This window comes from Puma concolor, chromosome D4 (assembly GCF_028749965.1).
Source record: "Puma concolor isolate L17-30 chromosome D4, mPumCon1.1.hap2, whole genome shotgun sequence".
Lineage (NCBI taxonomy): Eukaryota > Metazoa > Chordata > Mammalia > Carnivora > Felidae > Puma > Puma concolor.
In genome coordinates, this window is record NC_141679.1 from 48,393,134 (window position 1) to 48,417,915 (window position 24,782).

Here is a 24,782-nt window from a genome sequence, read left to right on the forward strand (position 1 = left end):
TCAGATTTGAAAAAAAATTTCAACTATCCGTCTGTGATCCATAAAGTCTGAATGATACATGATCCGTGGTGCTGGCACTTTACTTCTGCAGGGAATAATGTCCTTCTGAGGTCTTTCTCACTTACAGGGTACTTCTCTCTACCCCAGCTATCAATCCTCCATGAGCCTCATAGTAACCCTGGCAAAGGGAGGCCAATGAGTTTGCTCTCCTGGCCTTAAATATTCTAGAAATGCATTTCCTTTCATCTAGCCATGCAAACAACATCATCTCCCATCGCTGACTATATACCGGAAGCATTCAGGACTCTGGGTTTATCTTTGTCTAATTGTATGATACCTCCCTACTTCATTATGGTTTCTATTTCTTTATATAGTATGTCACTCTGGAGCCTCTCCATGAAGAATTTGCATTGCTTCTAAGTAGAATGGGTCCCTCTTGCCACCTAGTTTGACCCGATTTGCCACCAGAAGTGTAGAAAACTTGCCTCTGGTTTAGTTCTACAACGAACAGGTTTTAGCCATAAAGCGTATCTTTTTAAAGCATTATATTTTGGAAAAAAGTCATGAAAATGTATTAAACTGATTTTTGAATAATTTCATGAAGGTGTTTGACGAGAATGTTTGGCAGCATATCCAGTGAGAGACCAAAGCAAAGAATTCCTCCACGTCGCTTTCTTTGGAAACTTAAGATTTTTCTCTCTTGTGCTATATTTAGATGTGTGGCATGTCTAATTTTCTGCTTCTGTGCCTCACTGTGCTTCTAGTGCTTATTGTAATCCAGCTAAAGTGTCAGGCCAGAGTGTGAAGAAATCTTGAAGTTCCTACCTGAGTGAGCCAGCGTGTAGCAGTCTGAGGACCCTGTGTATTGGACCCCTCTCATCCTGCTTTTCACCGAAGCATTTCTGACATTGTAAACGGAAGTCAATACAGCCTTTTCTCAATAAAGGAGTTCTAAAAAGTTAACTCAAAGTGTTTCATTAATTCTGCAAGACTCGGAGTAGCTGGGAAGTTGGTGATGTAACCAGATTGATCAGATGGTAACAGCTGCCAATTAAATTTAAATAAACTTAGTTCAATTCAAGTCAGGCTGATTCAGTTCCATTAAACTCATTTCACACACATCTACTGAGTGCCTATATAGTCACATACAGCATTAGGTTACGAGTGCATAGAGATGCATAAAATACATTCACTATGTACAATCTAACAATGAGAGCAAGCATATAAACAAAATAAATTGTAATATCATTCAATAAGTAGAATAATGGAATCATATACACAATGCTGAAGTACTTAATTTTGAGAAGGGAGCTATAGTGAAGGACTTCTCAACAATGCTTCCTGGAAGGAGTGATACGTAAGCAGGATTTTGAAAACCGACCAAGAGTATGTTAAGTGTCAGGGTGGGGTCAAGGTTAGGCAGAGGGAAGACCATTGGATACCCTACTCTAACCACTATGACCTTGGATAGGCTCTTATGCATACAATACTGACCTTGGCTGTGTTCACATGCTTTTTCACTTCAGCTATTTTTTAAAAGATGAATATTTTTCTGCAGTTATATTAAAAACAAATGCATAAACCAAGAGATAAATGGCTTTGACCTGGGATGCTATGCTACAACACGAACAGCATCTTCTGGATTTGTGAAAAGTGGTAAACTTAGTTTTAACCATCATTCAAAAAAAGAGCAATGAAACCAGTGGGAAAATAGTAAAAATGCAAAGTAAGTATGAATCAAGAGACTTGAGTTTAATTCCTCATTCTGACACCAAGAAGCTTTTGATTTGGGTTAAGTTGTAAATCCTCGCAGGCTGTAGATTTTCTCATGAGTCAACTGAGGGGATAACTAGGAAACTCTATGGTCTTCCCTACCTTTTAAAGCATTCTCTACTTCTATAGAATGGCCAGGACAGTGAAAATAACTGAAGGCAGGCAGAGTAAATAGTAGAATGAGTGTAGTCTTTGGAGTCAGCAAACTTCACATTGAACCCTGTCTGGATTTTGTACAAGTTGAGACATCTATGGGGCAAGGGCATCATTTCCTTAGTTATTCTTATGTGCAGAATACCTGTTTTACAGCATTGTGTGAATTACTGCAACAACATGATCAACATACCTACAGAGTTCCCTGCACATAGTAGGTACTCATTAAATGTCAATTTCTATTTCCATCTTCTTTTATTCTTTTTTTTATTTTTAATTTTTTTTTTTCAACGTTTATTTATTTTTGGGACAGAGAGAGACAGAGCATGAACGGGGGAGGGGCAGAGAGAGGGAGACACAGAATCGGAAACAGGCTCCAGGTTCTGAGCCATCAGCCCAGAGCCTGACGCGGGGCTTGAACTCACGGACCGCGAGATCGTGACCTGGCTGAAGTCGGACGCTTAACCAACTGCGCCACCCAGGCGCCCCTCCATCTTCTTTTATTCTGAGTAGCAGAAACTAGTCAGTCTTTTTTAAAGGGACCCTCCAATATTTGAAATATCGATCTGGGGAGATATCTGCAGAGAGGTGATAGTTGAAGGCATGAGTGAAGATTGTTGTTATAGTTTAATTATTCTCCGACTTAGAGATTGCCCTGTCTGTACTGTGGCCAAGATATGCTAGATTGAGCAGAGTAGAGAAGTGGAATAAGGAGTCATAGAGCTATGGGATATTTGATGACTGTGTTGTTGTTGTTTTTTCCTCCAAAGGGAAAGTCATTTCACAAACTTGTGCCTTAGTGGCCTCAGCTGCTTTTCTGTCTCTCATGACCTTTCATTTCTGCCTAATTATTAACACTGATACCATGCAACTCGACTAGTCAGCACATTTGCTGATAAAGGGGCATTTCTTACACAATAATTCTCTTGCATTTTACTTCATAGCCAAGATTTACTAACTAAGATTTGTAAGGGGGGGTCCTCATATGAAGATTTCTGTGCTTTGATAAGGACATACTGTACTTCATTTGAGAAAAGATAGTACCATAAATAATATTACAAGAGGCAAGGTAGCTCAGTTGGTGCTAAAATAAGCTGAATGTAGAGTTTGTAAGAGCTAATGTGGATGCCCCCACACCTCAGTTCCTCCTAGGGACTTTCTATTCTTGTTTCATTCTTTTTTATCAAGCACTTCAGGCCCAGTTTCACAGAAGCTGAAATCCTTTGCTTTTTGTGATGTGTGTGCTTTTTGAGAAGATGTGACTAAGGGCACCTCCTCATGGAATGGGAAAGATCCTTCCATTTCTTATCAAATGGTATGATAACATGTGATCCTTACTTTACTCAGGGGTTGTTAGAAATGATGGCATAGATGTCTGCCTGGTATCCTGGGAAGATCAGGGACTGAAAAATCAGACAGATGTAAGCTCAAAGCTTCTCTCGTCACTTAATAACTGGGACTTTCCATTATAAGTTTAATTCCTCTGAGACTTGGTTTCCCCACCTATAAGATAAGGCTGATAATAACTTCTGTATGAGCTGTTGAGAGATACATTGAGATGACATGTGTAAACTGCTAAGCAATGTCTCTTGCATAAAGTAGGTCCTTGTTAAATGGAAGCCATTAAAACAAAACAAAACAAAAACAAAAACAAAATAAATGGAAGCCATTAAGAACAAAAAATGAGCACAAAATAACAAAGACAAAGTGTCAGTAATTTCAGTTGTGGTTTTTTATTTCCCAACAAATGAAGGTCACAAACGTCCTGTAGGAAGAAATTGGCTGGAATTTCAATTTTCAGTCTTGTTTGTTGAATAAACCAATAAATAAATAAATAAATAAATAAATAAATAAATAAATAAATAAATAAAGCTGAGCTAGAGAATCTGTGAGAGAACTTTTTTTCCCCAGTGAAACGGAATTTGGCAAAAGTTTTCTGGTCATAAAGGTAACTACTGAGAGAAGGCAGGAAGATTTATGGGACATAAGTAACAATCTTCCAGCGCAGTAATGGTATGTTGCAAGCAAAAATAAGAAAAGCCATTGTACAACATTGAAAAGGATGTTACTGTGCAGGTCTGGGGTACGTGTTCAAGAGACCATGTTGGTATGAGTGGCCAACATGAATATCTGTGATTATATGAATGTGCTGTGATTACCTGACTGATAGTGAGCTTGCTAATGTGGCTGGCTGTGGTGGAGGGTACCAGTGTGGAAAGGTGGGTATAAAACTGCAGTCACTGAGACCGTGTGTTTTTATCATGCTGTACATTTCCCACAAAGCCAAATAACTGGTGAGATTGGTCTTTGAAAAAGCAGCCAGTGACATGCTATGCTAATAACCCCAACCTTAAGCCTCCAAAATTGTTATATATAGCTCCTTAGAAGAGCAGTCAAAGGCATTCGATGAAAAAAAGGAGGGGCAGCTTTTTCATTGTCAAATAAGTTTGGAAATGCTAAATGTCATGTCCCCACCAAGGATCATCACCATATAGATTAGCGTATGAAAAGCTCTGAGAAGTCCTGAAGTTAAAAACAGCTGATTAATTACGGAATAGTTCAGCGCTTCCCTAATTTTAACACTGGCATTGTTTATCAAGGAATTTTTAAATAAACATCCTGTTGTGCTAGTGATCTGGAAAACATACTTGGGGAAATCCTGTAATTGGCACTTAGGAAAAAAATAGAATTACATATATGGTAATAGGAAGGAGTAAGTTCTTTTAGGGAGACAGACATTTACAATTTTACATCTCCGGAAATGTACTCTTCATGCTTTCTCAGTGCTGGTATTTTAGTCATTTGTGAAGAATGTAGTGGAATCTTTTGGTGCTGGCTTATGACTAGCTGAAATAAGTTTCTTGTACGACAGCATGGAGCAAGAATCAGTTATTTCATAGTTTTATTTTGCAGATGAAGGCACCAGAGCTAGGTCTCATTGTCTGATGAAATCCTTTCGAGGTTTTGTTCTATAGCTTTCAAGTCCTGATGTAGCTTTCTTTTTAACTAAAACTATTTTCTTAATTTGAGCAATTCGCCGGGTTGAAGAAAACTTGTAAGCACTGTTAGTACTTGTCAGGAGTAAATGGGACTCTAGAGAGTTCTTTGAAATAGGAAACATTTGAACAGAATATCATCTTGCTTTCAGCTGTTTGTATAGATGCAATTTCTGCAATTCTATACCTCACAGCTCGAATTCCTCTTCATCTGTGTCTCAGGCTTCCATCAATAATCCCTCTGCTCAAACACACTTGACAAGAGAGGTAGAGTAGACGCCCTTGCAATATCTTCTGAATGTTACTCAGCAGTGATGTGTAATCGGGTTCATAAATTTTAGGAAGAAAAACGTAAAACTGAAGAGGGGATTCAATCCATATGAATCCACATTGGACAAGGGTAGTGTGAGGAGCAATTTATAAAATCAGCTTTTGATTAGACAGTGGAGACTTTGTAAAACATTAAAAAAACAGTGATTACAGATTCTTATTAGATATATACATCATCTATATATGATAAATGTGGTATTTATATATAAAATAAAATCTTCCTACCATGTACCGTAATGTATGAGAGAACTGGCTGTTTTCTAGATCCAATTATATTCACCTTACACAGTGTGATTTCTGATATATCTTCCCATCGAAAAACTTTACAGTAGAGTTGTTATCCCATCTCATAACATCAGTATTGGAAAAAAGGACCTAGTTTGTATGTGTTAAGTAAGACACTGGATTCTTGCTGCCTTTCTGAAATTCAGGAGAAATCTGTACTATAGCCCACAACTATTTAATATTAAAAGATTAGGAAAAAATAATAGACATTCTTTTCAGACAGTGAAAAATGTTAGATTAATTGTATTGATTTGGATTTTTCTGTTTACTTGGTGAAAGTTGTTAAAAAATTATTCTAGTTATTTTTGAACAAAATTTAAAGAATAAATATATTTTTAAAGCTATGCAGTTTATTTTTCTTTCAATTTATACTAGAGCCACGTACTCTACTAACTTTTCATTATTTGTTTAAGAAGTAACATTGGAACTTTATGGGAAATATACTATATATGTATATTTAGCCTGGACTATTTTTCCCTCAAGTCTAATATGTTTATGTTTCCTTTATGGTTTTAGTTACAAAATAAAAAAAAAATACTATGTATTAAGCATTGTTTGGAAACAGGAATGATGAGTTTATAAAAACTTTTGTCTTAATACAAGGAATAGAGAAGTCGAGGTATATGACAATAGGCTTCCACTCTACTTTCTCTAGGGCAAATTGCACTGTTCGAGGAATTCCTTTAAGCTCACAATTATAGCAGATAAGCATTATATAATTTCACAAGAATATCCATATTGACTAATTGAAAGAAATTACTTTAAAAGTTTTGAAAGTAATGAGGCCTGAAGGCCCATTTAACATGAACTCTACTCTGTTGAGTTCACAGTCATTCTTCTCCTTTCATTCAACTCTTCAGAGATCAGAGAATTCCAGCCTATTCTGGAAGAAGTCACTGTCTGGAGTGCAGAAGGCTACTTTGCTCTCTGTGTCCACTTAACCTTTGACTGCTCCGAGAGCCTACCAAGTGTCAATCAGGGCTCAGTGGACACAGGTGCCTGGGGAACAGGACAGAGCAGCTCACCTTACCCAGGACATCAGACCATCTTCCAGATGGCAAAGAACTTCTGAAGTTATGAACTAACTTGCTTGTGCTGCAAATTAGTGACCTGGGGCGAGATGCTTCATTAATGTTCCTGCTCCCCTGAGCCACCAAGGTGTCAGAAGTAGGACTGCTTACTCTCACATTTTTTCTCTCTGTAATATGTGTTAACGACCCTTTATTCTCATAGAGATGGTCCAATCAATTGCTTGTGGCTAGTTAATAAACTACCAAAGCAGAGATGAAAATTAGATTCCATTTAGAAGAAAACAATGTTTACCTTTTCCCATGGAAATGTGTGAAAAAGCTTTAGAAAATTCTGTGACCATATATAAGGTCTCAGAGGAGACTGTGATTAAAAATAATAAAAAGGAGAAATATGAGTTTCTATCCAGATCACTATTTCATTTTTTTTTTTATCCAACAAGTGATGAGAAAAATTATGCGAACCCATGCATTTGCCCTGAGTTATGATTGTATTATATTAACCTCAGCTGACAATATCCTATATTGACTTTGGCTTACTTAAAATTCTGCCTCTTGGGTATAAACACACATCTAAAATTGACTCAGCTCATTTCTATCTTGCTGAGGTCACTTTACCAGTTACTCCCAACTACTGAACTTATTTTATGTGTTCTCCTTTTTCAGTATTACATTCTCAAATTTTTGGCACCTGGGAATTTCTCTGTGATGGTTTTATTACTGAATTCAAGATGCGTAGTTACGATCAGCTCTTATGGCTAATAAGATGCTGAGATGAGCTAATAGGGTTTTGCTTCTCCTTTTGTTTAATATGGATGGAATGGTTCTGATTACAGTGAACACTGGCCAGTCATTTGCCGGGAAAGTGGTCCCATAAAGAATGAGTTGTCTTTTTCCATAAATTACCTCAGCAGGAAAAAAAAAATGCATGACAGTTCACTATGGCTGTCATCTTGGAATCCAGGTAGCTCATATGGAAGAAGTAATGATCTTAGCAATGTCTGAGAAGGATACTTCTGAAATTTCACTACTAAAAGGAACAGACGCTAATAATGAAGATATAGGATCAGTAAATATTTGAGCATCTATATTATATCGAGTGCCATTTATTCAGTTGTGTTGCTTTTCAATAGAATACACTAGGTCATTTAGTGCCAGTGTGAAACCATGGAGTGTATTTTCTATAACAAGTGGGAAGTCTCACTTTTCTGTTCAAATTGACTGAATAAGCTACTTCCAGCAGATATTTAAGTCCTGTGGAATTATCCTTTATTATGTATCGGGACAAAAAAGAAAGGATTCAGAGAGGAGAGGTGTGAGTCATTATGTGAGTTTTGGGGAAGTGTGAACGCTGGGTGATTCTTTATTCTAGTATGAGCGGTACTTTGAAAGATTAATTTAAGACTAATCTTCTTTAAAAGTTCGTGATAGTAAAGGTTGGGATAGATTCCATAAATGAAAAATCATTTTTGTGTAGTTATAAAAATTGCCAAGTTACAATTTCAAAATTATAAAAATAGCAATATAATTTGAATTCATGGATAAACTCCACATGTTATCAAATGCATGTTTCTTTTTATTTTTATTTTTTTTTTAATTTTTTTTAATTTTTTTTTTTAACGTTTATTTATTTTTTTTTGGGACAGAGAGAGACAGAGCATGAACGGGGGAGGGTCAGAGAGAGAGGGAGACACAGAATCAGAAACAGGCTCCAGGCTCTGAGCCATCAGCCCAGAGCCCGACGCGGGGCTCGAACTCACGGACCGCGAGATCGTGACCTGGGTGAAGTCGGCCGCTTAACCGACTGCGCCACCCAGGCGCCCCTCTTTTTATTTTTTTATTCTTTGGCTTATTAACTATAAGAAGGGTACTCTCTAATTGTTAGAAGTGAATTACCAGATTATGATACTGATGCAATTTCTATAACTAATTTGATCCAATAGATACACCAAATTAATGGTAATGGTAATTAATTAATTAATTTCAGGTATATGGAAATACTTATTTTGTTGACAGATATTGGATGTTAAAATAGTCCCTAAGCATGATTTGAATATATAGTTTTGTAAGTTTCCTATGTAGCTTGAAGGGCTATGAGGGTCAGATTCTTCTGATCTCTATAACAATAGGTGAAAATCTGATATAATGCTGGATTCTTACAGTTGAAGAAACACTTTTACTGCAAGCATAGGAATAATCTGGGTTTTTAAATTTTGAATTAAATATGTAGATAATATGAGTTCTTGTTAATTTAAAATAAACTTAAAGTATATGTACTCTGAGGATTTTCCGAAAGTATAAATTTAAGTTAGAATAAATTTAGCTTCACTTGGGAGACAAAAAGTGGACTTTTCAGAATAAAAATCTATGCCATGGAAAATAGCTATTACTTTCACTGATTATACACATTCCATGGCAACTGCTTTGTTGGAGTCTTGATGTCACTGTATCAGTGTTGAAGATTCTAAGGGAAGAAAAGAATGAGGCAATTTAATACAGCAATGTATCTGCACAGGATGCCCTCTGAGGTAGCTCATATTTTTGAAGGATGTGATGGAAGGCAGAACAAATAACTGAGAATGAACTTGGAAGAATAGTGCCATGGCTAAGTGGTGATTAAGCAGTGATGGAGATAAAAAAAAAAAAAAAAACACGAAAATGATTTCTAGTCGGTTGACTAAGAAAAATTACTTTCTTGGGAAAGTAAATGTAGTTGGGGAGAAAGGAGTCGGGTTCTTATTTACAGTCTCTACTATGTTTAAGGGCTTTAGACTGTGCTTCCATTTAATCCTCAGAGCAATATACATAAGGTGGGTATTTAATAGACGAGAAGGCAGAGGCTCAAAAAGATCAATAATTTGCCTCAGTTAATATAGTGAGGATGTAGAATCCAGATTTGTTTGGCTCCAAGCTCATGTTCTTATTCATGACACGTAAAATTCGGTACATGACCCAAAACTGCTGCTACTAAACTTTTAAAAGTTTTGTTTTGCTTGAATTATGTGTATATTATTTATCTTTTCTTTTAAGAATCATTTCTGAAATCTTCGCTTGAATTTACTTTAATTTCAGTAACTGTTTTGAAAACGTCATTGCTTTATATAGTAGCTCTGCTCACTGTAACATCTTTCACTCTCAGATGCTTCATGATTGGAACTTCCTTTTGGTTCTTGGTCAGACAGAGTATGTCCTATGTAAGTATTTCAATAAGGGCACTAGGATGATACATTTCAAACTTTTGTGTATTTGACAATATGGTTCTGTTGTCTTCCCGAGCAAATACAGCCTGATGGGAAGATATTCCTTGGGAAATAATCTTTTTTCCACTCCCACCTAAATTTGTAATAATTATCCCAAATATAGTAAGTCAAGAGAAGCTGCTGGCTGGTACACTGGTAAGGCTCTGCACCAGAATTCAGAACAGCAGGAGAGGAAGGGAGATAATATTTGCTGATTACCCATTACGTGGCAGTATCTGGGCCAGACACTTAACATGTGCGATTGTGTATAAAGCACATGGAAATCACAATCCAACCGGCTGTCTCCATTTTATAAATGAGGAAACTGAGGCTAAGAGAGGGGAAAAGACTTCCCTATGAAATGCAGCCAGGAAGTGTGAATTTTAAGAATTGAGGTTTGTCTTCAACACTTATCTACCTTCTACTAGAACATGTTTCCTCCCTGATGCTAGTCCTGGTTCTACCACTCACTGGTTGTTCCTGGACACCTCATTGAGCTAACCTGGAATTCAACTTCCTAATCAGGAATATAAGAAGTCTCTTCATCCACTAAGTATATTTGCTTTATTATACTTATACACAATGCCTTGTGTTAGAGCTGAATTGTGTCCCTGCCTCTCATCCCCCAGATTCATAAATCTAGCCCCTACCCTCCAGTACCTTAGAATGTGACTGTATTTGAAGATAGGGCTTTTAAGGAGGTAATTAAGTTAAAATGAGGCCTTTAGGGTGGGCCTTCATTGTTGTACATATTATTCCATTGTACAAATCTGTTACCATTTATCTATCAATCAATGTGGGGTTTCTTCTAGCTTGGGGTTATTATAAATAATGCTGACATGAATGTTCTTATATACATCTGTTGGTGCATATATCTGTGTACATACCTTTTGTTAGTATGTATGTGGGTTACATTCTTTCAACTTGAGTAGATAATGAGTTTTCCAAAGTGGTTAACCAGTTTACATGTCCTCCAGCAGTGACTGAGAATTTTAGATACATTACCTCTGCTGTGCTCTGGATGTTTATGTACTACCCCGCCTCCCACCCCCAGTTCCTGGATTGAAATCCTAGGGCCCATTGTGATGGTATTGGGAGGTGGGGCCTTTGGGAGGTGATTAGGTCATGAGGGTGGAGCTTTCATGAATGGGATTGATTCATGTGTCTCTTATAAGACTCCACACAGTTCCCCCTGCCCCACCTTTCTACCATTTGAAGACCCAGTAAGAAGGTGCTGGCTCTGAACCAGGAACAGAGAGCCCTCACCAAAACACAGCCGTGCTAGCTCCTTGATCTTGGAATTCCCAGCCTGCAGAGCTGTGAGGAATAAATGTTTTTACTTTATAAGCTACCCAGGCAGTTGTAGCAGCCTCTATGGCCTGACAGCCTCCTTGCAAACACTTGGCATTGTCAGTCTTTTAATATTAATAATTGGCTGTGCCAATTTATATTCTTATCAACAGTGCATGGGCGTCCCCATTCCTCCACCTTGTAACTGTTACAGTACAGAAGACTTGTCCAATTTTTATCAAATTTATTTCTTGCTATTTGAATTTTTATGCTACTGTAAGTAGTACATTTTGAAAGCTGTAATTTAATTGAGTGTTGCTAGGATATATAAATAAATTCAGTGTTCTATATTGATCAAGTACTCCAAACCCAGGTTAAATTCACTTAGTAATTTTAATAATTCGCTTGTGGAGTCTTTTGAGTTTCCATTTATACCAACTTTGGATAGAAATGATGACAGTGGGCATCTTTGTCCTATTTCCAATCACAGGGATACATCTTTTGATAATCACCATTTAGCTACCCTTTATCAGACTGGGGACATATATTTATATTCTTAATTTGTTCACAGTTTTTATAACAACTAGATATTGAACCTCGTCAAAATTTTTTGTATCAGTTAAAATAACATAATATTATTTTTCTTTTTCTATCAATGTGGTAAATTTCATTGATTACTTTTTAAATGTTAATGAATCTTTAATCCCTGAAATAAACCCAACTTGGATTTATATATCCATTTCTTTTTTAATGTTTACAGGATAAGTAAATCCTGATACTGTTTTTTTTGGTGTGTGCTTTTCTTCCATTTAAAAAAAGTAAATCTAGTTAATTTTTATTGTTTTTATTAATATATTTTTTTGCTAATTTCTTTTTTAATTTATTTTTTTTTTAGTGTTTATTTTTGAGAGAGAGCGAGAGAGAAAGAGAGGGCGAGAGAGAGATGGAGGGAGTATGATCTGGGAAGGGACAGAGAGAGAAGGAAGGAGGGAATCTCAAGCAGGCTCCATGTTGTCAGCACAGAGCCTGATGCAGGGCTCGATCTCTCAAACTGTGAGATCATGACCTGAGCCAAAATCAAGAGTTGGATGCTTAACTGAATGAGCCACGCAGGTGACCCTCCTTTTTTGCTAATTTCTATATTTATTTCTGCTTTTATATTTATCATTTATTTCTTCTTGATTTTTTAGGTTAAATTTGCTATTTTGTTACTTCTTTAAAATTTTTTTTTAATGTTTATTTTTGAGAGAGAGACAGAGCATGAGCAGGGGAGGGGCAGAGAGAGAGAGGGAGACGCAGACTGAAGCAGATTCCAGGTTCTGACATGTCAGCATAGAGCCTAACATGGGACTCAAATCCACAAACTGTGAGATCATGACCTGGGCCAAAGTCGAACGCTCAACTGACTGAGCCACCCAGGCACCCCTGCTTTTGTTACTTCTTGAGACAGATGCTTTAATCATGAATTTTCACCCTTTCATCTTTTCTAACTTATAGATTCAAGGCTGTAATTTTCCCATGGCTTTCACTGCATCTTGTAGTTTTATTTGATATGTCACATTTTAATTATCATTAATTTAAAATATTTTAATTATATTGTGATTTTTTAATTGACCTATATGTTATGTAGAAATATAATTTAATATTTTTAACATTTGGGGACTTTTGATTTTTCATTTTATTTTCTTTTTCTACCTTTATCTCCACTGTGTTCAGAGAGTGAACTCTGTAATTTCAACCTTTGACATTTGTTGAGACTTACTTCAGCTTATCAATTTTCCTAAATGTTAATAGGCACTTCAAAAGAATGTCCATTATGTAGTTATTGGATTCAGTGTTGTTTATATGTCCTAAGATCATGTTTTTAAATCATGCAGTTCAAATCGTTCATATCCATACTCCTTTTTTTTTTTTTTTTTTTTTTTTTGTTTTGCCTGCCTATTCTGTTATTGAGTGAAGTGGGTTAAATCTAGCAATGATTGTGGGTTTGCCTGTTTCTCCTTTTAGTTCTGTATATTTGAGTCTAAGTGATTGTCCATATGAGTTTAGATGTGTTTTGTTTTCTTGGTAGATTATGTTTTTGTCATTATAAAATGTCCTTGTTTATCTTTAGTGATGCTTCTTAAAATTTCTTTCTCCAGGAAGTTATTTTCTTCCTATGATCTGAAGATTATTTTACTGTCTGCTTTCTTTCATTGTTTCTATTGAGAAATTGGTTATCAAACTTACTGCTTCTCCTGTGAAAGTAACAGGTCTCTTTTCTCCAGCTGTTTTTAAAATATTTCTTGGTCTTTAGTTTGCAGTAGGTTTTCTCTAAGGTACTTAGGTGTGATTTTCTTGTATTTATCCTGCTTGCCCTTCTTAAGTTCTGACATAATGTTATTTTTTAATTTGAGAAAGTTTTTGTCTATTTTATTTGCATATGTTAGACTTTTTCAACACATTCTCACTATTTTCCATATGTCTCTTACAGTATCCTTTATTTTTCTTCTTTGTATTTTCTCTGGCTTTAGTTTGTATATTTCCTTTTGATTAACTTTTTCTGTTCACTAACATTCCCTTCAGTTACATAGAGCTACTATGAACCCCATGTATTGAGATTTTACTTTCAATAATTATATTTTTCTCTTAGCATTTATAGTTATCATATTTTGTATTTTCAAGTTCTCTTTGTTTTAATTCTCTATTTATTGACTTAGGAAGGTAATTTGAAATAGTCTCGTCCTTTATTCCTGGAAATAAAATTCCCAAATAGGATTTTTAAATAGCTAGCCAATCTTAATTTAAACAAGTGCGTTGATATTAAGTCTAATAATAAACTCTTGAAAATGATATAGAAATGTGTCCTTAATTAATACATAGATTAAAAGAACTTACTGAAAGATGGCTTGTTAATAAGCCGCTTTCATTCATTTGAGAGATTTCCAGTGCTCTTCCTGTACGTCTTTTATTCAACACATTATTGGCTATTTATGTCTAAAATCTTACCGCATATAATTCAGGCATTGGTTTACATAATTATTGTAAAGAAATCGAACAATGGTTCGTGATGATTAGATGAAGAGTAGCAGCTTAAAATTTAATGTCAATAAACATAAAATCCTGATTTTCTATCAATAACTAGCATAGTGACATTTTATGTGAAAACTTATAGAAATTTCATTAGCTTACATAATTATTATTTAGCTATAAGGGACAATATTGTGAGCCTGTTTCTAAATCTAGCTAATAAAACCTAACTTTATAGTGATTATATCAATGCATTATTAACTCAGTTACATTATAGAAGAGTTGGATTTCATTCATCTCTTCATTTAGGAAATAATAATTAAACATATACTCAAGACAAGGCAGAGTCTTGAATTCATGGGGTGCTGTAAAGATATGGCAGATAACCTGCCCTAAACAAAATTATTCTAGCAGAGGATACTGTCATTCTTCCAAAATAACTAAAACAGTAGGCTAATAAGCTGTAAGTCTACTAAAAAAGATGGAGTCATAAATTGATGTTGTGTTTTATTTGAGGGAGAAAGTGATTGCTCTCAGTTATGTGAATCACAGATTTCATCAAGGAGGCAGCATTTTATCTGGTGTTGAAAATGTAAAAGTTGGATATGAAGGGATGGAAGGCAAGACATTCTAGGCAGTTATGGTGGAGTGGGAAGAAGATATACTTTAGAATCAGAAAGATCCCCATGTTCAATTGTTGGTTTCACTAACTAGCTATGAGTCATTATTTGAGTCAGATTTTAAGAGCATGTCTTATTTCCATCATCTAATTCTATCATGCTACATCATCTTCACACCCAAAACCAAAGAACGCATAAGCTCTGAGTATAATTTTGTGTTTTAAGAAACTGTGAAAAACCCTTAATGTCTAAGTTTGATTCAGTGATCATCCCATTTTCTATTTAGAAAAGTAAGAAACATAACTATCTTCTTTCTAGATTGCAATGACATATCTTCAGTGGTTAAAAATTGCCAAGTAGTTGTCTTATTCTTGGAAAGGAATCAAGGTAATTAAAAAATTCATAAAACTATCAAATCCTTATAGTGAGAAGCTCTCTATTTTCTTTATGTTTCTTGTATTATTAAAAGATGATTGTATATTTTATTAGGGATTCAGAAAAATAGTTTCTGTCCTGTTAATTCTGCATAGTTATATGTAATAGTAACATAATATGTTAAAAGAGGTTCTCCCAGTTTCTTTATTATAAAATTAGACTTTAATTTCCAAACATTTGATATTTGTGTTAGGATATTTTTCCTAAACTAAGCTTTTTTGGAGGAATGTTTAATGTTCTTTGTGAAGTCTCTCTACTCTCAGTGTTAGATGCACACAATAAACAGCTATCCCTTATATCCAGGTTGACTTGGTGAAACATGAGTTCCAGTAGAACATTTCTGAAATATGGATCCTAGTATTTGTGCTCATTTATAAATTTGAATTTGTGATAACTTAGGCATACATTTTCTCTGGCTTAAACAGGGAGGAGGAAGAAGAGAGAGGGTAAAACTCAGTGCTGTCCATGCATGAAATTGGCTTTGGTAATTGGCTTTGGCAGTACTAAGGTACTAAACTACATTGTTTCATGAAATGTGAGGCCGGGAAAAGAAGGAGTAATTAGTCAGTCACTTTGACTTTTTCGACAAGGCTTAGCATTTATTACTGTTTCCCCCATTGCCCTGACCTAAATCAATGACCTTTAAACTGGAATATATTTCATTGTGTCTCCTTATAACCCCTCCCTTTTCTATCTGTATTGCACTCAAAGAAACAAACAAAACAAAACAAAACACACACACACACACGCACACACACATGCTGATTCAAAGTATGGAAAGTATCGAAAGCACCTACTCATCTTTGGAAAAGGGGCTATTTTAAAAAAATGTTTATTTATTTTTGAGAGAGAGAGAGAGAGAGAGACAGAGCATGAACAGGGGAGGGGCAGAGGAGGAGGGAGGCACAATCCAGGCAGGCTCCAGGCTCTGAGCTGTAAGCACAGAGCCCAACGTGGGGCTCGAACCATGGGCCACAAGATCATGACCTGAGCTGAAGCTGGATGACCAACCAACTGAGCCACCCAGGTGCCCCGAAAAGGGGCTATTTTTAACTCCACTAAAACATTGAGAAGCAATGTCTATGACAAAAAAAATGTGCCTTATTTATCTCAAGAAGTATAAACTGGGCCACTTTATTGTTAAGGTGAGAGGTATAACCTCATTTCTTATAATTTTAGTTAGATATAATTCATTCTTAAACCAGTTTTCTTTGAGATGATTAAACAAACTAAAAGAAAAATAGAAATTTTGAGAGGAAAAGAAAAAAGATTTTTTCCAATGAAATTGTCTTTATCTTTCATTTGGCCATAAGGCATGCAGATTTGGAATAGGTTAGTTTTTAAAAACCAATCACTACATATGAAATTCAATTTGTAGTTTTTAAAAATCATTTTTATAGCATATAACACCTGGTGTGAACCAAAATTGTTCCAACCCCCCACAGGTTTAATACTAGACTTACAAAATCAGAATACTTGAAAATTAGGGCCCAGAATTTCACGTTTTTAATATGACCCTCAGTATATTAAAAATCTCAGAAATTCTGAAAACCATTGATTTAAATGGATTACTCTTTCTTAAAAAAATCCTATTGGCATTATACCACACAAGGATAATGAGATCTTTTTATGTTCTGTATTTAATTCCTGAATGTTTTTATGTAATGAGAAAATGGAGAAATTTTATCAGAATTTTTTTGTGAAAAAATTAAATGCAAGCATAAGTTCAAGCTATCACACACTACTTTCTCCTCAAATTCTAGCAGTGAAAATAACTTATTATTTTTAAAAAATTTTTAAGGTTTATTTATTTTTGAGACAGAGAGAGACAGGACGTGAGTGAGGGAGGGGTAGAGAGAGAGGGAGACACAGGATCTGAAACAGGCTCCGGCCCAGAACTCAATGCAGGGCTCGAACTCACGAACCGCGAGATAGTGACCTGAGCCAAAGTCAGATGCTCAACCGACTGAGCCACCCAGGCTCCCCTGAAAATAGTTTATAACAATGGAAAACAATGTGGACCTCACAGTGTTCAAACATAAGATCAAAATCTCTGAGGGCCAGAAAATGAATAGAAAAATTATATGAGTGGGACTGAAGTCATAGACTTTCTGGTATCTTGGTCCACTACACATAGGGGCAGCCAGGAATGGGATATGCTTAGGGTGAAGGTGAATAAAAGCACTCCAGACAAGATGAAAGGAAGGAAAGGGGCAGATGAAAATTAAATTTACTGTTTGAAATTAGGACTTTGGATGAGAATTTCTTGCAGATAAGGGAAGCTAAAAAAGTTTATTTCAGATCATTGCTAGCAGCTACAGCATTTTCTACATTTCATCCAATTGGAAGGAACAACATATTCAGCACTTCAAGATGAGGAATTAAAAACCATTCTAATGGTGCATGAATGAATTTGTATTCATTTCAGATATTCTCAATCTCACTAAGAGGCAGAAGCTGTCAAATGCCATTTTAAGACCTGGTTTCATATGAGGTTAGGGGTTAGGAAGAAACAACTGCAAAATTATGAGAAAGAGGGGTGAACACAGAGGATGGCAGAATAGATAGGTGGATAGATTATTGAAAGAGCATTAAAAATTTCCCCTAGTAATGCAAACTACATGAAGCTATCTAATGCTAACAGCAAGAGCCAACACCTTAAAAATTAAAACGTAAACTTGTTCCACATGAAATCAATTTTATGGAATGGTCTGACAAAAACTTCAAAATAAATAGGCTTGGAATTAAAGTGCTCAGTGAGGTAAATAAAAAATAGCTTCCATTTAAAAAGAGTAATAAATTATAATTTTTTTAAATATTTATTTATTTTTAAGAGAGAGTGAGAAGGAGATAGAGCATGAGCAGAGGAGGCACAGAGAGAAAGGGAGACACAGAATCTGAAGCAGGCTCCAGGCTCCGAGCTGTCAGCTCAGAGCCTGATGCGGGGCTTGAATTCACAAGCTGTGAGATCATGACCTGAGCTGAAGTCGGATGCTTAACCGACTGAGCCACCCAAGTGCCCCAAGAGTAATAAATTATTAAAGAGTAGAAATGAAATAAGAATAGGTGGATAATAAAGGAACCAATTAAAAATCTTGGAAATTAAAAAATATATAATGGCAAAAATATTAATTAAAATACTATAGGGGCACCTGGGTGGCTCAGTTGGTTGAGCATCCAACTTCAGCTCAGGTTATAATCTCACAGTTTGTGGGTTTGAGCCCTGCATCGGGCTCTGTGTTGATAGCTGGAATCTGCTTCAGTTTCTGTTTCTCCTTCTCTTTCTCTGTCTCTGCCCCACTTGTGCTGTCTCTCTTTCTCTCTCTCTCTCAAATATAAACAAAGATTAAAACATTTTTAATAAAACAAATTAAAAAAAAGAAAAAGGGAAGAGTAAAAACATTTTAGACAAATTATGAGTGTTTATAACATGTAGACTATCGCTAAAAGAATCATGAAAAGATGCGCCACATGAAAAGTAAACGTAGATGAAGTATATGGAAAAGAAAATAATGACAACCAAAGAAACTGATAAAGTTCAATTAAATATTGCTAGAAGAATGGTATTTACTAAATTTTACATGTTAGGTAAAAATAACAAATGGGGGACCTGGCCTTTGTAAAGTCTCATTGAGTAGTCATTGTACATGGACCGCTCTCAGGGAAGGATTGCAACCTTGGATGAGGCTGCAACATTTGACTGAAGGTGATCCTTAGAGATATAGTTGCAATCCATAAGCAGCCAACACACCTGACAGGTGAGGGAAGGTATGCAGAATGAATGCTTTGGTCTTGAAAGAGAATCTGGATCATATCACCTACATCATACAATAATTTGTGAAGCAAAATCTTAAAACTTAGAGAAGAAAATATAGGGCACTGTATGACATCAGGACAGACATACTTTTGATGAAAAAGAAACAGAAACAAATAAACCAGAAAGGTTTAAGTATTTAAATTAAGTATTTAATTAAAAATTCCTGTTTAGCGAAGTTAAAACTAAGTTATATCAGAGTCAGACAAAAAACAAAAAGATATTTGTAATGTATATAACTATTTAAGGATGGACTCACTAGAATGTATCAGACATATGCAAGTGAATAAGAGACAACACTCATAAAAAACCTGGATGACCAATAAGCTTATGAAAAGATACTGTGTATGCACCAGTCATATTGGATTAAGGCCCATCAGATTACCTCAGTGTAACTTAATTAACTCTTTAAAAACCCTAATCTCCAAATATAGTCAATGTCTGAAGTACTGGGGGTTAGAACTAAATATTTGAAATTTCGGAGGACACAATTCAGCCTATAACAGCGGGGAAATCTTTAAAAGGCTGTAAGGATCCAGAGAAATGAGAGCTCAATACAGTGCTCATAGAAATGTAAATTGGCAAACCCATGTTGGAGAGCAATTTGATAATAAGTTAATTTAAAGACATGCTTATCTTCCTTCCTGCAATTCTACTTTTAGGTATTGAGCCAAGAAAGACTTTTGCACATGGGCACGAGTTGATAGATCCAAGAATGTCCATCATGATATATACATATAGAACACCACTAAAAATACATGATGTAGGGCTATACAAAAACACAATATTAAATGAAAAGATAAATTGCAGAGTTTTACATATATTATGTTGTCCATAAAAAAACTTTAAAATAACACTGTTTATTGCTTTGCCTACGAACATGTAGAATAGTTCAAAATACATATGCTATTGCTGAACACTAAATTCAGGGTATTATTTACATCTTGAGAGGGAAGGTGTGAGGGAATTTGGGTCATGGATGGATACCCAACTGTAGAAGCAAAATAATGGCCCCCCAAACCTGTGAATATGTTGTGTTACATGGCAAAGGGGAATTAAGCCTGAAGATTAAGATTGATAATGGATGACTTTAAAATGGGAAGATTATCCTGGAGAGTCTGGGAAGGTCCAGTGTAATCACAAAGATCCTTAAAAGTGAAAGAGGGAGGCAGAAAAGTCAGTATCAGAACATCGCAATGTAAGAAAGACTTGGCTGGTATTGCTGATTTTGAACACAGAAGGAGTCACAAACCAAGGAATGCAGGCAACTTCCGAAAGCTGGAAAAGGTGAGGACAATGGATTTCCCTCTAGAATCTTTAGAAGGAACACAGCCCTATAAACACCATAGTTTTTGCCTAGTAAGATCTATGTCAGAGTTTAGAGCAAATCTGTAAGAAGCAGCCAGATCCTGATACTCCAAACTTTACTTAATATTTTGGATTCCATGTATACACTCATGGCAGAATTTTTACTGTATGTTTTTATATTATCTTCCTTGCTTTACATTATTCTCCTTGCTTGCTTAATGGTTGGTGACTGAATTAACTTTAGTATTCTCTGATCATGTCCTGTCTTTGTTTACAACCTAAGGCAGTATCTTATATAAGTAGAATCATGCATTATGACCTGTTTTGTTGTATCTGGTGGTAGTTCATTTTTTAGAATTTGTGTGTATCATCCCATGTTACCATTTATATTTTCATTTTACTCTTGATAGTTATTTTGGTTGTTTCTGGCATTTGGTTATAATAAATAAAGGAATTTGGGACATTCTTGAACATCAGTTTTTCTTGGATATATACCTAGGATTGGAATTGGTGGGTCATAACATCACCAGTGCAGTTTTCCAAAGTAGTTTTATCAGCTTACACTCCAGTTTATTAATACATGAGAATTCTAGTTGCTCTGTATTTTTACCAGCACTTGGTATGATCAACCATTTTTAATTTTAGCCATTATGGTTGATGTGGAGAAGCATTTCACTGTTTTAATTTCAATGTTCTTGATGACTAGTTCTGTATGTTTTTACATATGTAAATAGTCATTTTATATCCTTTCTTATAGGTACCACTTACAGAAATATACCCATTAAAAGTTGAGATGTCTGTCTTTCTTAATTTGATTTTTAAGAGGTTTTTTTATGTTTTCTGGATGTGAACTCATTTATCAGTTATATTTTCTCTCTGTGTGGCTTACGTTTTCACTTTTTTAGTTATGCTTCGGATGGCCACAATATCCTAACTTTAATGAAATGCCATTTCTCAATTTTTTTCTCTAATGGTTAGTGATTTCTGTGTTCTTTTATGAAAATTTTGCCCAGTCCAAGGTCATGACAATATTTTCTTTTCTTTTTTTTTATTCTAAAAGATTTATTGTTTAACATTTAGGTCTATGATCCATATCAAATTAATTTGTTTTTTTATATAAAAACATTTATATATGATATGAGGTAACCATGGTTCATTCTTTCCCATTTATATATCCAATTATTCTAACACCATTATTTAAAAGCCCATTGTTCCCATACTAAAAGTAAAAATACTTTAAAGTAAATTAGGTGACCATTTATGTGTTTCTGGACTCTAGTTTGTTCCACTGGTGTACTTGTATATCATTTTGCAAATACCACATTATCTTTACGAATGTTGTTTCTGGTAAGTCTTGAAGTCTGGTATCTTAAGGTGTCAGATTCTGTTTTTTTTTTTTTTTCAAGATTGCCTTGGCTACTTTAGGGCCTTTCAATTTCATATAAATTTTAGAATCAACTTGTGATTTCTCTTTCACATAATAAATATGTTGGTATTTTGATTAGGATTGCTTTGACAGTAGATTAATTTGAAGAGAATTGGCATTTTAACAGGCTTTTAATCCATGAATATTTCATATTTTTACATTTACTTAGGTTTCTTAAATCCCACTTAGTAACATTTTATGGTTTTTCATCATATACATCTTTTATAGATTTTATTAGATTTATTTCTATATATTTTATATTTGGATGCTAAATAAATGGTATTCTTTTTAAAATTACATTTTCTAGTTGTTTCTTGCAAGTGTATAAAAATGCATTTTGTACATTGAACTCATATTTATAGACCATTAATTCACTATGTACACTAATTTACTTACTAATCCTAATATATGCAGATTTTTTTAGGTTTCCTATGTACCCAGTCATATCCTTTTCAAGTTTAAAAGATTTTATTCAGTTGTCTTATGTTAGTGAAAGTATAATATTGAATAGAAATGGTGATGTGGTTATCCTTATCATGTTTCTTAACTAAAAGGAAGAGTATGCAATATTTTGCCATTAAGTAAGATGTTAACTGTAGGAGTTTTGTTGCTCTAATTTTTCTCAGATTTAGATAGTTTCCTTCTATCTAGTATGATATCGATCTAGTAGATATCTCCTATCTACTAGTATGCTAAGAGCTTTTATCATGAACAAGTTTTAGATTTTATCAAATAACTTTTATACATATATTAAAATGATAATTTTAAAAATTCTGTTAACATAGTGAATTACACTAATTATATATGTTAATCCAAACATTCCCTCCTTCTTGGTAATGATATATTTTATATATTGCTGAATTCAACTTAATACCTTGAATTTTGAATTTATTTTTGAATTTGAATTTATTTTTATAAGCCTTTGAATTTATTCAAAAGATCTTTGAATTTATTTTTATAAGCCACATTGGCTTGTGTTTTTCCTTTAATGTAATAATGTCCTTGCCAGGTTTTGGTATCAGAGGATATGTTGGTATCTGGGACAACGGAAAGTATTTTCCCTTTCTGTATTCTGTGAAAGAGTTTACATGAAATATATGGCTTAAAACAATTTTTTTATATCCATTTATTTTTTTTTGGGGGGGAGGGGCAGAGAGAGAGGGAGACACAGAATCCGAAGCAGGCTCCAGGCTCTGAGCTGTCAGCAAAGAGCCTGACGTGGGGCTCGAACCCATGAACTGTGAGATCATGACCTGAGCTGAAGTCAGACCCTCAATTGACTGGGCCACCTAGGCACCCTTTTATGGTTTTTTAAAAAGTTTAATTATTTTGAGAGAGCGAGAGAGAGAGCGAGAGAGAGAGAGAATCCCAAGCAGGCTCTGCACCATCAGCAAGGAGCCCCACAAGGGACTTGAACTTGTGAATGGTGAGATTATGTCCTGAGCTGAAATTAAGAGTCAGAAGCTTAACCAACAGAGTCACCCAGATGCCCCTATATGGATTCTTTTTTTTTTTTTTTTTAAATGTTTTAATGTTCACTACTGAAGCCAACTGGGCCTGAAGTACTCTTTGTGTGAATTTTTAAAAGTATCATTGAGATCTAATTGACATGCAATAAATTATAGAAATTGCAAAACATTTTGATAGTTTGACATATGTATGCACCATGTATTTTCTCATGATCCTTTGAAATTCCTCCTTTCTGACTCTCCACTTCCCTGACCCCACACAGCTATCAGTATACCTTCTGTAACTGTGTATTAGTTTATATTTTCTAGAATTTTATATAAACGGACTCATGCAATATATGCTCTTTTTAGCCTGGCTTCTTTCATTCAGCATAATCATTTAGATATTCATCATGTTGTAGTGTGTAACAATGATTTGTTCCTTTTTAATGCTAAGTAGTATCTCATTGTACAGCTATATTACATTAATTCACTTACCTGTTGTTGGGTTGCTTTTGGGTTTTGTTTATTACAAATCAACTTACTATGAGCTTTTATGGGCAAGACTTTGTATGGTCATTTGCTTTTATTTTTCTTGGGTAGATACCAAGGAGTGGCATGACCAGACCAAATGATAGGTGCATATATAAAGTTTTAGGAAGTGTTAAGCTGTTTTCCAAAGGTGTTGTGTCATTTATATAGCTAGAGCAGCGTATGAGAGTCCAGTCTCCACATCCTCATGAATACTTGGTATAGTCAGTCTTTCAAATTTTAGCTATTTTAATAGGTGTGTTAATAGTAGTCTGTTAATGTGATTTTAATTTGTATTTTCTGATGTGTAATAATGTTAAGCATTTTGTCATATGCTTCTTTATTATCTGTATATCTTTTCTGATGAAATGTATATTCAGATCTTTAGCTCATTAAAAATGAGCTGTTTTGGGGCTCCTGGGTGGCTCAGTCGGTTAAGCGTCTGACTTCGGCTCAGGTCATGATCTCACAGTTCGTGAGTTCGAGCCCCGCGTCGGGCTCTGTGCTGACAGCTCAGAGCCTGGAGCCTGCTTCACATTCTGTGTCTCCTTCTCTCTCTCTCTGCCCCTTCCCTGCTCATGCTGTGTCTCTCTCTGTCTCAAAAATAAATAAACATTAAAAAAAATAAAAAATGAGCTGTTTTATTATTATTGACTTTTTAGAGTTATTTATATATTTTGGATACAAGTCCTTTATCAAGTATTTTATAATTTTTTCTGCTATGTAGCTTTTCATTATATGTTAGGCTGCTTGAAGTTGTAATGGAGGTCTCTGGGGCTATGCTGATTTTTAAAAATTCTTTTTTATTCTGTGTTTTATGTGAGGTATTTTTTATTGCTATTCCTTTAAATCTTCTGGTTATTTTAGCTCTTGCATTTTAAATCTTACAAATTGTAGTTTTAGTTAGTTTTTATATCTTCTAAATCTCGTTAATGGGTCATACTACCCAGCTTCTTTGCACAACTGATAATCTTTGATTGGATGTCAAATATTGTGAATTTTGTCATTTTATTTCCAGATACTTTTCTCTTCTTATAAATATTCTTGACCTTTTGTCTGGGATATAATTAAATTTCTTGGAAATAGTTTGATCCTTT

General features: G+C 35.0%; 1 long non-coding RNA gene across 1 annotated transcript in view; it reads left to right on the forward strand.

Moving 5' to 3' along the window:
• Window positions 1–11,000: 11,000 nt before the first annotated feature.
• Window positions 11,001–24,782, forward strand: part of LOC147574863 (uncharacterized) — a 121,171-nt gene continuing 107,389 nt past the window's right edge. The window contains exon 1 of the long non-coding RNA XR_015243322.1: window positions 11,001–11,123. This is a non-coding gene — a long non-coding RNA (uncharacterized LOC147574863). The remainder of the gene's footprint in view (window positions 11,124–24,782) is intronic.